Source organism: Peromyscus leucopus, chromosome 1 (genome assembly GCF_004664715.2).
Source record: "Peromyscus leucopus breed LL Stock chromosome 1, UCI_PerLeu_2.1, whole genome shotgun sequence".
Taxonomy (NCBI): Eukaryota; Metazoa; Chordata; class Mammalia; order Rodentia; family Cricetidae; genus Peromyscus; species Peromyscus leucopus.
In genome coordinates, this window is record NC_051063.1 from 148804100 (window position 1) to 148817618 (window position 13519).

The 13519-nt window shown below is 51.9% G+C and overlaps 1 protein-coding gene across 4 annotated transcripts in view; it reads right to left on the reverse strand.

The window, feature by feature from the left end:
- Apba2 (amyloid beta precursor protein binding family A member 2) overlaps positions 1–13204 on the reverse strand; it is a 232879-nt gene extending 219675 nt beyond the window's left edge. For 2 of the 4 annotated variants that reach the window (XM_028872838.2, XM_028872834.2), the window contains exon 1: positions 12583–12714. The gene's annotated coding sequence lies outside the window, so the exon portion shown is untranslated. Of the gene's footprint in view, positions 1–12582; positions 12716–13017 lie in introns of those variants that run through there. The other 2 variants (XM_028872835.2, XM_028872837.2) reach the window with 2 other exon arrangements.
- Between the last annotated feature and the right edge of the window lie 315 nt (positions 13205–13519).

The following is a 13519-nucleotide window of genomic DNA, read 5'->3' on the forward strand; positions in this document are numbered from 1 at the left end:
CAGCCCACAGGGGGCTCCACACAGGGGTCAATGACCTGTGGCCATAGTGGTACTCTTTCCAGCCAGCTCGCGCCGGTGAAGCCAGGTTGGCCCGGGCTGGCCAGAGTACTCTCTACAGTCATGGCCGTGTCTTTGTGGGCTCACAGCCAGTACATGGGAACTAACGACAGCACTAGGAAGGCTGAAGCAAAGTCCAGAGCAATGAGGAGTGTGATATTGTTTGGCTGGGTGGGCGGGGGTGGTCCCCTGAATGTCTTTGATGAGATGAAGGCTGGGCAGTATTAGGAGGTAGTACAGCCTTTAAAAGGTGGGGTCTAGTGGGAGGCGGGCCTGCAGACATGCTCTTAAAGGAGATATTGGAACTTCACACCCATCTCAACATCACTACTGCCCTTCCTCTCCTGGCTTCCTAGCCACCATGACATGGGCCATTTGCCTCTTCCACTGCTCCTACGCCACATGCTGCCCCACGCTGAGAGCAACAGGGCCCAGGGACACAAAGTGAGACCTTTGAAACAATGACCCAAACTCAATTTTCTTTCCTCTTACTTCGTGGATTATCTCAGGAATTTTGTCATAGCAACAAAAAGCCAACATGGAGGACACGGCAGAAGGATGGTCATGCCAGGGAGAGATAGAAACCAAGAGGTTCAGCGCCTCTGGGGATCAGGAGTGATGGCCCCTTGTCTAAAGGGAACCACTGTCTATGATTCACGGACTGCAAGAATGTGGGATTGACCCTAAGGAGTTGTCCATGCATTGCCTACCCGATTACTCTTCTTCAAGCCTTCGGTTTCCGCTCAATGGAACCACTCTGATGCTTTGACATTTGGGTTAATTGGGCCTGGTTCTCTTTTAAAAAATAAAATAAAACAAAGCTGGCCTTTGGAGGATGCCCATCAAACCAAAACTTCTGCTGTGTGCAGCAAGCGAAGCTAAGTTATCTAAGTTAATATCCATACCAACTAAATCTGGAAGGGTCTCAGCATGCTGCTTGGGTCTGCCTTGATCTCATTCTCAAAATACAGTTTGTGTCTAAATATGAGTGAGCATTCACTGTAATGGAAAATTTTTAATGATCTCACATTAAACATCATCATTTTAGCAGTAAAATAATCCAGCAGTCAGTCAACTGAAGTTCTCCAGGAAAATTCAAAGCTGTATACTGCTCTAATATAAACTTCTTATTGAAATACTATATGTGGACAGAGTTCTATATCATAAATGGAACATTGGCAGCCCCTGAAGGAGGTCCGTTTCCATCCTATGTGACCTCTAATTGCCATCTGCAAGGATGCACCTGACATGGCTGAAGTTGTCTGCTCAATGTCATGTAAAACGGCACATGCAGCACAGACGCTAGGATCTAGGACTTTCTCAGCATCATGGGGAAAGGCTCCTCTGTCCCGTGGCACCCACTTGTAGATTCTCCACTCCCTGCGCGCTGTCCTGTATTCTGTGCGAGACTAACGCTTGGCGTCCTCAACCGTTCTTCTGCCGATGGTTATCTGGCTTGTTTGCAGGCTGACGATCATCACCGTGCAGCCGTGGACACCAGCGTGTGTCTCCTGGCAGCTGTATTAGTTTCTTGTGACTGTTATTACGAGTCATCACAAAACTGAGTAGCTTAAAGCACATGTGACATTCTCACAGCTCTTGTTGCTGCAATAGGTGGACATTCAGGTGTCCGCAGGGCCGTGACCTCTACAGCAGTCTCCTGGAGACACTCTGTCCCTTGCATCATCCAGTTTCTTGCAGCTGCTGGCATTCATTGAGTTGCATCAGAGGGATCTCTGACTCCATGGGCATGTTGCCCTTTCCTTTCTGTGGCCAGCCTCCTTTGGACTCTCCTATAAGGATGCTTAGAGTGGTATTCAGGGCCTACTCAGAGAATCCAGGATGTTCTCATCTACAATCCTTAATCAGTTTGTAGGCAACTGAAGGCAATATCCATAGGGATTAGGGTGCAAAAATGTTTGGGGCCCTCATACACACTTCACATTTGCTGGGACTGAGATTGCTTGGGAGGCTGAACATGGGAATTTAACTTTAGCTATACTATGAGGTGCCTCCCTCAGGCAGCTGTGAGGATTTATACCTAATCAGTATCTAGAATTCCAGTTCTTGACAGCCTATCATTGCCTGCGTTTGATCAGAGCTAGCCTAGTGGATGTGGGGTACATTACAGCTATTATTTCCTTTGCATCTCCTGATAGCTGGACATAGTCTAGAACCTTTTTGTCTGTAAATTCTACTGTGTGTGTGTGTGTGTGTGTGTGGTGTGTGTGTGTGTGCGCGCATACACATGCATGTGCACAAGCATGCACACATAACATCCTCTATCACTTTCCCTATGTGGTTGTCTGCCTTTTTTCTTGTAGATTATTACAGTACATTGTTGGATTGTAAGTATTTATTAAAATATATTCCACTAAAGACGTGTGTGAAAAAGAAAACAGAATCAAGGTGCCAAGGCCTGGGATGTAAAGCCCAAGCAATCACTTAGCACTAACTCTAAAAAATAAATACTTGTAATGGACTCCAGATCTCCATCAGTTTGGATGGCTTCCAGTAAGGAATAGAAATGGCAGCACACTGGTCATTGTGGAGAACAGGGTGAACAGGACAAAAGTCAGCCTCCACCTAAACCTGGAAATCAAAGCTAATCTCATCCAGGTAAGGGAAGGCCACTGGGAGACTAAGTTCTGCTTGCATTTCCCAGATGTGTGACTTCTGTGGGTCTTCCCCAGTTCCACGGGCATGGCTGACCGAGTCAGCACGGCAGAGGCACATATCCAGAACCAAGTGTTGGTTCCTGCTGCAGTTACCCCCATGTGGGCACAGCAAGGTGGTAATGTCAGTAAAACAGTTCCGCTGCAGCCTGTGAGCCGTTAACTACACCATGCTGCGAAAGAAGGTGGGCTGGAGACTCAGTCAATGTGAACTGCAGTGTAAAGCCTGGCTGTCTGATAAAAGGCATTGAGATGGCAGAAGCGTCTACGCACAGGGTCCCCCCCACCCCCCGACCACCACAGTCAAGGGCAGCTTCCCTTGCAAGCTGCGATTTCCAACCACCAGCAGGCGACTGCCAGCTATGGTACCTGGGAGTAAAAGAGGTCATGAAGGGTGGCAGGGGTACCATGAGCCTCATGAGAGAGAACAGGGCCCTATACTTCCACCCTGAGCCACAGAATAAAACAGGCTGCCTGCATTTCCAAAGATGGGCACCTCTGCTGATACCTGGCATGCTGGAGGGAGAGCTGTTTCTGACCCATCAGCCCCAAGAGAATCGGGGAGCGAAAGCCGTAGCCCTCGGGTCTCTGGGCTAAAAAAGGGGCACTCAAACATCTTCTCACTGTCTGTCATGTGGTTAAGTCTGAGAATTCAGCTCCCACCCAACAGAGAGCCTCAGGATATCTGACGATAACCACAGCCCTGCCCTGCCCTAAGCCTGTGCCACGGCCAGCCCAGAAGCAGCAGCAGCAGGAAAGCTCCTGGGAGCCCAGGAAATAGTGACCTGCGTCCCAGCGAGGCCAAGGCTGGCTGTGTGCAGACAAAGAGGGGCTCAGCTGACACGTCCCGCTGCAAGTCTGTCCCGAGAGCCACTTCTTCTTAGCAGACAACTGGAAACGTATTTCCCAGGGCCTGGGCCCTGCCTAGAGTAAGTCAAGCAAAGCTGAACAGGTTAACTCCGTGTGAGCAAATTAATAATGTGATGTATGGTTTGTCATAGGCCTTGTCGTGTCGGTAGAGGAGCAGGGGCAATTTAATCTAGCAAGCCTATAAATCTCTAAAGGGTGAAATTAAACATCCGTGCTCGTGAGGCTGGGACTCGGCAGCCACGGCCTCCCACAGAGCCCCCTGGGGAGCGAGGGGCTCCTGCCCAACCCTCTCCTATATCCTCAAAGAATCCCTTTTGGTAACCTCAACATGGCCCCATGCCCCTACATGACGCCTATTCTTCCCTGGGTCTCTCTGTGTGTCACCTGTGGATGTGACCATTGTAAGCCTCTCATGGTCATTTACCCATGATCCTACTCTCAGGCCTAGGAGCATGGTTCCAAGCCCACTATAGCTTGCTCAGTAAACTACACTATGATCACTCCATCTGCTCTGTCCCCAACCCCTCAGGACCTCTCAAGGCAGCTCCAGACCTATCAGCCGGGACGCACAAACATTGTGCACCCATCTGGGCCCTGGATTCCCCACAAAGGATGGCCCTTCTGCTCTGAAACGGCAAGTTTGGCCCCTTCTCTAGAATGGGGTCTGGGAACAGTCCCACCAGAGCTGGCATTCCCACACCTCCTAGCTTGTGCTTCCCAGTGAAGAGCTTGGACCAAAAACTAGGGCTGAGCTTTGGTACCATGAAACACTCTCCAGCAACCTCACCCCAGCCCAACCCATCCCGTGCCAACTTCACCTGGCTCTAAATAGGGAACAGGAAAGACAGACTCAGCAAGTACTCAGCAAATGTCCATTGGATGATGGATGGGTGGGTGAGTGGGTGGGTGGATGGACGGATGGATGGATGGATGTGTAGATGGATGGATGGATGGATGATGGATGGGTGGGTGGGTGGGTGGATGGACAGATGGATGGATGGATGTGTGATGGATGGATGGATGGATGATGGATGGTGGATGGATGGATGGATGGATGGATGGATGGATGGATGGATGATGGATGGATGGATGGATGATGGATGGATGGATGGATGGATGGATGGATGGATGGTAGATGGATGGATGGATGGATGGATGGATGGATGGATGGATGGATGGATGGATGGATGGATGGATAGATGGATGGATGGATGATGGATGGATGGTGGATGGATGGATGGATGGATAGATGATGTGTGGGTAGATGGATGGATGGATAAATGTGTGGATGGATGGATGGATGGATGGATGGATGGATGGATGGATGGATGGTAGATGGATGGAGCCCTCAGCAAAGGGACATAGGGGCAACTAAAGTAAAGCATTTGACTCCTCAACTGACTCCTCATTTGAGCATTGACAAGTCCCTGTATATCCAGTCAGTGAATGATAATGGCTAGGTCAGGGGCTACCTTTTAAATGCCCAGAAACCTCCCTATCTCTCACTTCCTTTACTAAATAAATATCATATATGATGGGTAAAGCAAATGACATATACAGGGACTAAAGGCATGATTCCACAAAACATGAGGCAGGAAACATTGCCAACCCAGGCCCTCTCAAAACAGCTCTCCACATGGGCTCAAGGCAAGCTGGGGGGACACTGCCCTGAAGAACAGCAATTCAAATATAGCAGCCCCCACCATGGCCCCCGATTAAGCAAAGGTCTGCCGGCGATCAAGGAGAAAATCCATACTTGATAGAAATGGAATCAATTTCAAAGCTAAAATCTGCTAATTCCCAAGAGCAAATCAAGACTGGCAGTTTCCAACGCAAAACATCACAAAGACAGGGCCCCAGAACCAATGGCAGCCCCCTTCCCCCTGACACACACACACAAGCTGCAGTGCCCTGGCACTCAAAGAACAAAAATGTTCCCAGGGGAATCTTTACCACAAAGTGAGGCATCTAGCAGGGATGTGGGTTAAGAAAACTGACCATACTCAGTGCCATTCCCTGGAGAAACAGATGCCAAGACAGACTCACTCCTGCCGCTGGGGCTCAAGATCTATTTAGGACCGACAGCCAGAATAAGCCCACCCATCTGTCAATCAAACGGCAGCTATCACAGCCACCAGTCAGAACCAGAACCAGCCACCAGTCAGAACCAGAACCAGCTACGGGGCGCAAGGGGGCACCAGTTATCAGAGACATGGCAGGTAGGTTAGAGATAACACACAGGTGCACACTCCTGTTCATGCACATCTGACCTATGACCACACTGAGGAATGTGTGATACATCCAGATTGCACACATGTGCACACACCTGTACATGCACATCCAACTTATGACCATACTGACTGAGGAATGTGAACGTCCATCCAGGTTGCACACATGTTCACACACCTGTACATGCACACCTGACCTATGACCACACTGACTGAGGAATGTGTGATACATCCAGATTGCACACATGTGCACACACCTGTACATGCACACCCGACCTATGACCATACTGACTGAGGAATGTGTGCGTACATCCAGATTGCACACATGTGCACACACCTGTACATGCACACCTGACCTATGACCACACTGACTGAGGAATGTGTGATACATCCAGGTTGCACACATGTTCACACACCTGTACATGCACACCCGACCTATGACCACACTGACTGAGGAATGTGTGCGTACATCCAGATTGCACACATGTGCACACACCTGTACATGCACACCTGACCTATGACCACACTGACTGAGGAATGTGGCATACACCCAGACTCTACCTCTTCCTCATCGTCACTCTCTGGCCAGTGAGGGCAGTGGTGCAGGTGTATGTGTCTGCCCCTCTCAGGACAAGCCTGGTCACACTGGAGCGAAGACAGCCTGCAGCTGCTGGAGGCTAAGCCCACGTTCCTGAGTTTCCGACTCCTCACACATGTCTCACTCTGCTCCACCCTACCCATGACAGCTGTCAGCAGCTCTGGATAATATGGACAGATGTTCCAGCACATGGCTCACTTACTACACCAAAAGACCTAAAAACATAAACTGTGTTTTATGTGAACAATGCACACACTTGCTGTCAGAGAGACCTGAGAAATCCATCATCCCTAAATGCATGCATTCACTCAATTGATGGTTCTCCTGTTTGGGAAACAATGGATCCCTCAAGAAAATTGCTAATCAAACCAACTGGGGAAAACCATAAACTATATATATATATTTTTAAATTAACAATGCATACAACAGTTCAGAGTCATTCATATTTAGTGCTCCCTTGCTGGGAATCAATTTCAGGAATATAAAACCAAACAAATGAAACAAAAATAAAGCATATGCACACATAAACACACACACATATATATGTACTCACATCGACTGGGAATTCTAAAGGCCGGCATCACTCTCCAAGCTGCCATTTACTAATTTGGGTTTGTGCAGAAGTGGCTGAATGCTTGCAGACCAAGCACATCTCTCTCCCACCAATTCTAGAAACCAGAAATGCTAAGAAGCCATGATCACTTCAAGTGGAAAGTGGAAAACACCCAGGGCCCCAGCAATGGCAGCTGTTCTGAATGGCCCCCAGCCCTCCTCCTAATCCCTGTGGCACTTGACTCCCCAGCCATCAAGCAACAGATTGTCCAAACACATACTGCAAACTAACCCTGTGTGCATTGAGGGGGAAGGATCCCGAGTCCTAGTCAGGCTCACCCAGTTTATAAATACATACCCCAGGAAATGATCCCCCAAAAAAACACCTGGAGAGAGATGTGCCTACACTGCCCCCAACCAAGCCCTCAGGCCAAACCGGGCTTCCTGGTCCTCAGCCTCTCACCTGCAGAGTAAGACAGCACCAGCCACTTCCAGTGAGAAGGAAAAGCATATAAAAAAAGCAAACGCAGCGAACCGGAGCTCAGCACACAGAGCAGTCTCACGTGGACTCGCTTCTGCTGGTTTCTCCATCAAACTACCTTCAGATGCTGGAGTGCTTCCGCTTCTAGAAAACACTTCTGGAGTCAGTCAGTGTGGGGATCTTTTTATATCAACCACATACTTTTATCTTTCTTGTTTGATCTTTCAATCACAAAACAACAGATGTACCTGACTTTGGAATGGCACTGCAGAGTTTAGGAAGCCTCTATGCTAGGTTCTGTTAGTGGGCTACCACTGAAACTCACAAACCTCACCTCCCAAGCGAAACAGAAAAGGCCCCAGTCGGCCTGAAGCCACACCGGCACCCGTGAAGCCCTGGCTATCATAACAGAACCTTGCATCAATTCAATACTGGCTTGCATTCATGCCTCAGAACAACTTCAGACATGGTGAGAAAGGTTCCAAGGCAAACGAGTTGCTCACGGCCCCAGGGACAGAGGCACAGCCAGGCTGGAGTCAAGTTCTTGTCATGCTAGATCTCATCCTCTCTTGCAGGAAACCGGGGCAGCTCGTGCTACCAGGCCGGAACATGGGCAGTGGAGAAGGCTTCCATCAGCAAGAACTGTCCACAACAGACAGGCAAAAACTGAGCGCCCTTGAGACACTGGGTCTGACGTAAGGTACGAGACGGGTTTGGAAACATCCAGTGGGGCAGGGGATGTCCAAAAGATAGCTCAAAATGTCAGGGCATTTGCCACTAAGCAACCTGATTTATATACCCAGGTAGAAAGAAAGACCTTCCCAAGGAGTCCTCTAGTTTCAATACATGTTCATAGGTATGTGCTCCTGCACACACACACACGCACACAAACACACACACACACACACACACACACACACACACACGAGTTATTAAAATGTAATGAAGGATGACAGGGAATAGAATAAAGTATTAGAGAAAAAAGAAAAAGGAAAGAAACATCCAGATGGAGGAGAAAGGAACCTCTGGTAGCTGGGCCTGCCTGACTGAATACAATCTAAACCAATAAAAATTCAAAAAGGCCCTTCAGTGGGAAACCAGAAGGCCCATTCTGTGGGCTGAATCAGCCTCACCCCCACAGCCCCTTCTGGCACACACACACACACACACACACACACACACACACACACACACACACACGGCTTGCACATTGCAGTACCATGGTTCTGTCCTGCCCATCACTGACCTCAAGCTTCTGCCCTAGGTTTCAGGATCCAAGCATGAAGATGTCTTGGTTCCAGCCCTAGTTATAGGGAGAGGCAAGATAATGATGCCTCTGGGGTTCAGTCAGTTGTCATTCATGCCAGGAGAGCACTGAGGATCTACTGTGTGCAAGGTACAATTCTAGATGCTAGGGGTACGGAAGTGAACAGTCTTTACATTTAAGTGTAAGAGACAGACAATAAACAATGAGCAGTGTGTGTGTGTGTGTGTGTGTGTGTGTTGTGTGTGTGTGTGTGTTGTGTGAGAGAGAGAAGAGAGCTGGGTATTAGGTGCTAAGAAGAAACACAAAGCTGCATTAACAATGGAGAAGTGATGCCAATGTATGGAGGGTGGTCAGGGAGCTGGTATATGAACAGACAATGGAATAAATAATGGAGCAAGCCAGGCAGGCATCTGCGGGAGCCAGAAAGCTGATGTGAATGCCTAGAGGCGTGAGCAAGCCCAACAACTTGACGTCAAGGGATAAGAGGGGAAATCATTAGCTGAAACCATCAAGGGTGGACACTGTGACTTGGACCCAGGTAGTAGACTGTGACAGGACGGACGGTAAAAACAAAGGCAAATTAGGTAAGGGCTGTCTGCCGGGAGCCTGGGCAGCCTTGAGGGGTCACACTTAGGGAGAGAGAACTATGGAAATCGGGTCAAGAATGCAGGTATGGAGTAGGCAATGGGGAGTCACTAACTACTTAGGAAAGTGAGACAGACTAGCATTGCCCCATCTGACCAAGGGCCAGTCTCAAAGTCCAACCCTAGGAAACCCCAGGGCCAGCACAGAAAGATAACCAGGGCCAGTAAGCCATCTCAGTGAGTAGAGGCACAGGCTACCAAACCCGATGAGCTGAGTTCAATCCCCAGAGCCCATGTGGCAGAAGGAGAGAATCAACTCCCATAGGTCGTTGTCCTCTGACCTGTTAGTGCACGCGCGTGTGCGCGTGTGCGCGCGCACACACACACACACACACACACACACACACACACACACACAGTTAAAAATAAAAGGGGGGCAAGCCAAGCTGCACAGATGGGGTTGCCCAACTTCAGTACCAGCAATGGGTGAAGTTTCACAGAGCCTGACAGTATGACCTTGAGGGTGCTGCCCTCCTTGGGCTCCCTTGAAGGTCTGGACAGGGACAGAGTGAGGGCCAGCTGCAGAAGAGGCGAGAAGCCAGTGCCCATGATGCTGACTCAGCCTGTGCCAGCAGGCTGCTTGGAGACTCCTGCTGGCCCTGGCCCAGCTGGTGGGGGAGGCATCGGAGAGGAGGCGTTGGAGGAGAGATCCCCCTCAGGGCTGTCACCCAATCATCCTCCACGGGCATGAGTAAGCACCCTTCTGGCCCCTGCCCCGTGGGCCATCACCTCAAGCGTAACCTATGTCAGGAATGCCTACCTGCCCAGCAGTAGCCACACCACTCCCCACCAGTGACTTACATGTCTCTCATCCTCATGGCCACCAGCACAACAAGGAAGTGGGAGCAGGAAAAGAGGGCACACGGCCCAGGCTGTCACCATACCCGGGGCACAGACTGCAGGGCAGGGTATGCAGGTGTGTGCCATTTGCTCTGGAAGGGTCTCCAGGCCCGCGAGGGCTGTGTGTAACCTCCACACCTGTATGTTCCTAGGGTCGGAAAGAACACTGTGGTGTCTTTGGAGACCCTCACCTGTTGAGTCACATATTCAGAGCAGAGAGAAGATTGTGGGGGATACGTTGAGGGCTAGAGGATTCCTCTGTGTCTAGGTACTACCGCATTCTGCCCCTCCAACAGGCCTCGGGGACCACTGCCCAACCTCTAACAAAGCCCTGGTTGATGCCAACTTCACTATCAAATGTGTTTTTCCTCTGAGTTCCTCAGTTTTGTCTAGGAAAAGTCAAGGTGTTTTAGCGCTCCCTCTCAGCCTCCAGGGGTGTGATTGGTGTCTTTTACAATTATCTTTTATTTTTATCTAGCATTTCTTAGCTCAGTTGGCAAATTGGATATTTATGCACCTCCATTTCACAAACCATCCCCACCAATTATTACTGTGAAACTAATATTTTATTCAATATATTTTTTTAAAAAAAAAAACCCACAGGGGTGTACTTCAGAACTATCGTAGGGATAGTGATGCAAACTAGTTAACAAGCTACCACTTAGGCCTGGGGTTGCCTCCCAAGGGCAAGAGGAAGACAACCAAAAGCTGATGGTCCTCGATGGCAGCTCCTTCCAGCAAGAAACGACTCTGGCTCACACCTACTCACAGACCAACTGCGTCAATGGAGTCCAGCACCCGAGACATGGAAACGCAGCAGTGGGGTGAAACTGCCTGCTCCCTAACACCACAGAGACGAGAAGAGCCTGGGGGTGGCCCACTGCTACACCCGGCTCTGAGACTTCCCCAAGGGTAAGCAGACTAGGGTTGGTGGTATTGATGGGAGGACTGTTGGAACCTCCAGCTCACAGCCAGCTCCAGTTTTCTACTGCTGCCTTCCACATTGCTCAGAGTCCCTGCAGAGTCCAAGTCTGCATCACCCCCTCCCTCTGTTCTGAAGCTCAGGAGACCCTCTGCACCCCGCTATGACCACTCGGCAATCAGAGTGCAGGACAACGTGGTTCAGTCACTCTGGACTGAGTCCCCTGTCTCCAGGCTGTTGCTGACCAGGAAAACCTCTGCCTCACCTCACTGGAGCGACCCTGACCCAAAGGAAGATTGCCCATTGGCTCTTGGCACCTGCAGATCTGTACTTCAGAAAAAGTTGTTCCTTCGGACCCTTAAAGCTGGCAGGTCTTTGTTTCTGAAACCTTTGTTTCTCAAAGGGTAAGCAATACCCATAAGGGGGGTCATAGGGCTTGAGAGACCAGGGACGAACCAGCCCAGGGAAGAAAGACTGAGAACAATATGCCAGGTTTAAGAACTTCACCCTGCACAAGGCGAGGCTGAACTGGATACATTTAAATTCGGATTTGAGTCTGGCCTCTGTCAAGTCCCATACAAATAGATAGCAAAGAATTAAAAGTCTTCCAAAAGTAAAGTCTAAGACTAGCAGGCTCCGTCTAAGGCACCTTATAGCCAGGGCAGGCCCTTGCACAGCTCCATTGATACCTACTTCTATCCCTGCCGGACTCGGGAAGTTCACCCACGGCTTTGGCATATAAAGGCCTGCTGCCCATACTGCCCAGTGTAAAAGCAAGGCTCAGAGAACCTGGGATCAATGTTTGCCTTCATCCTCTATGCCCAAGTCCTCTTGCCAAGCTCTGCCTGCCAACAGGAAGTAGCCAGGCTGAGGGGCATGTCCCCACCGCACCCCCAGAGAATACCGGGCGTGGAATTTTTAACTGAGTTTCTCCCCCCGGGCCTCATTATAAAGGGAAAAGGGGGGTGGGGTACCGATCAATGATCGGTTGCCTGGGAACGGAGTTGCCGCCCAACATTGGGACTTAGTATCAGTACTAAGCAGCTCCCCCTAACCGGAACAGACTAGCGGCCGGGCCAATATATGGGGACCCAAGCGAGTGACCAGTTCCTCTGGCTGTGCTAGGTAGCCCCTCGCCGCGGCACAGCCAGCCCCTGATGACCGAGCCTCCAGCTGGTCCCTGCCGCGCCCGGCCGCTGGTCAGTGACGGGGAGGGTCCGGCGGGTCCGGAGAGAGAGGGGCGCTGGTCCGCAGCACCCCGAGGTCCCAGCAGCGGCCCGCCCTGTCGATGATGCCCCTCTGCCAGTCCAGAGCCCTTACAGGGTCCGAAAGGGAGTGCTGGGACTACAGCATCCGAGCCTCCCACTGCGCCCCGGCCCCCCCACTACGCCGAACCGGGCATCCCAGGCTACCGCCGCGGCCACTCGGGCGCCCCGGGCCCCGCTTACCTGCTGCCGCGATGCGCCGCCACCCCCGACTGGGTCGGCGAGGCCGAGAGCGGGGCGCCGCCGCAGCTCTTTGTGAGCCCGCGCCGAGCCGCACACCGAGACTGCTAATGAGCCCGGGAAGCTGGATAGCGGCGGGCGCGCCCCGGACGCCGCGCACGGCACGCAGGGCCGCCTCTGCCGGGTGCACGCGGCGCGGCCCGGGAGCACCCGCACCCACACCGCCCTCCTCGCCGCCGCCACACCGGCCGCCCCCCTACTCCTCCCGCGCCCGGCCACCCCGGGACGGCAACGCTTTCCCGAGAGACCCTAGGGATTCAAGGGATTCAAGACCGCGCGGGCACGCACGCAGAGCGCAGACAAAGATGCTCCGGCGCTGAGCGCGGCGCCTCCGGGCGCGGCGCGGGGGACAGCGGCGGGGCCGGCAGACGAGCCCACCTGGGACCTGGGTCCTCGGGACACGGGCTGGGGCCGGCTCCACGAGTCGCGGTGGAGCCCTAGGGAGCACACAGATTCCTGAGAGTGCGCTGGGAGCCGCCGGTTGGGAAGCCTTAGAAGTCTGGTCCCTGGCGGGCAGAACAGGTGAAGGCGATGCTGCCGGTGCCCGCACCCTGCCCCTGACGCCGCGCTGCCCCCTGGCGGGCTTCGGAGAGCGTGCGGCGCTGAGGGGCTGCGGCGACCGCGCCCTGCTCTGCCGGCTCCCGCTCTGTGCCGAGCCCCGGCCCGAATCCCTTGAGTCCCTAGAGGATCATAGCCTCAGAAAGCCTTTCTTGAGAGGAGAAGCCTCGTCCTGCTTCCCTACTATCGATCCCCATGCCTTCTCACCGGGTCCCTGGTGACCACCGACTCTCTGATACCTGTGTTGTCTAGGCTGTCCGGAATGGAGAGGCCCCCTAACCTCCAATACTCCCACAGAGAACCAGCTACCAGCCCCTCCTTG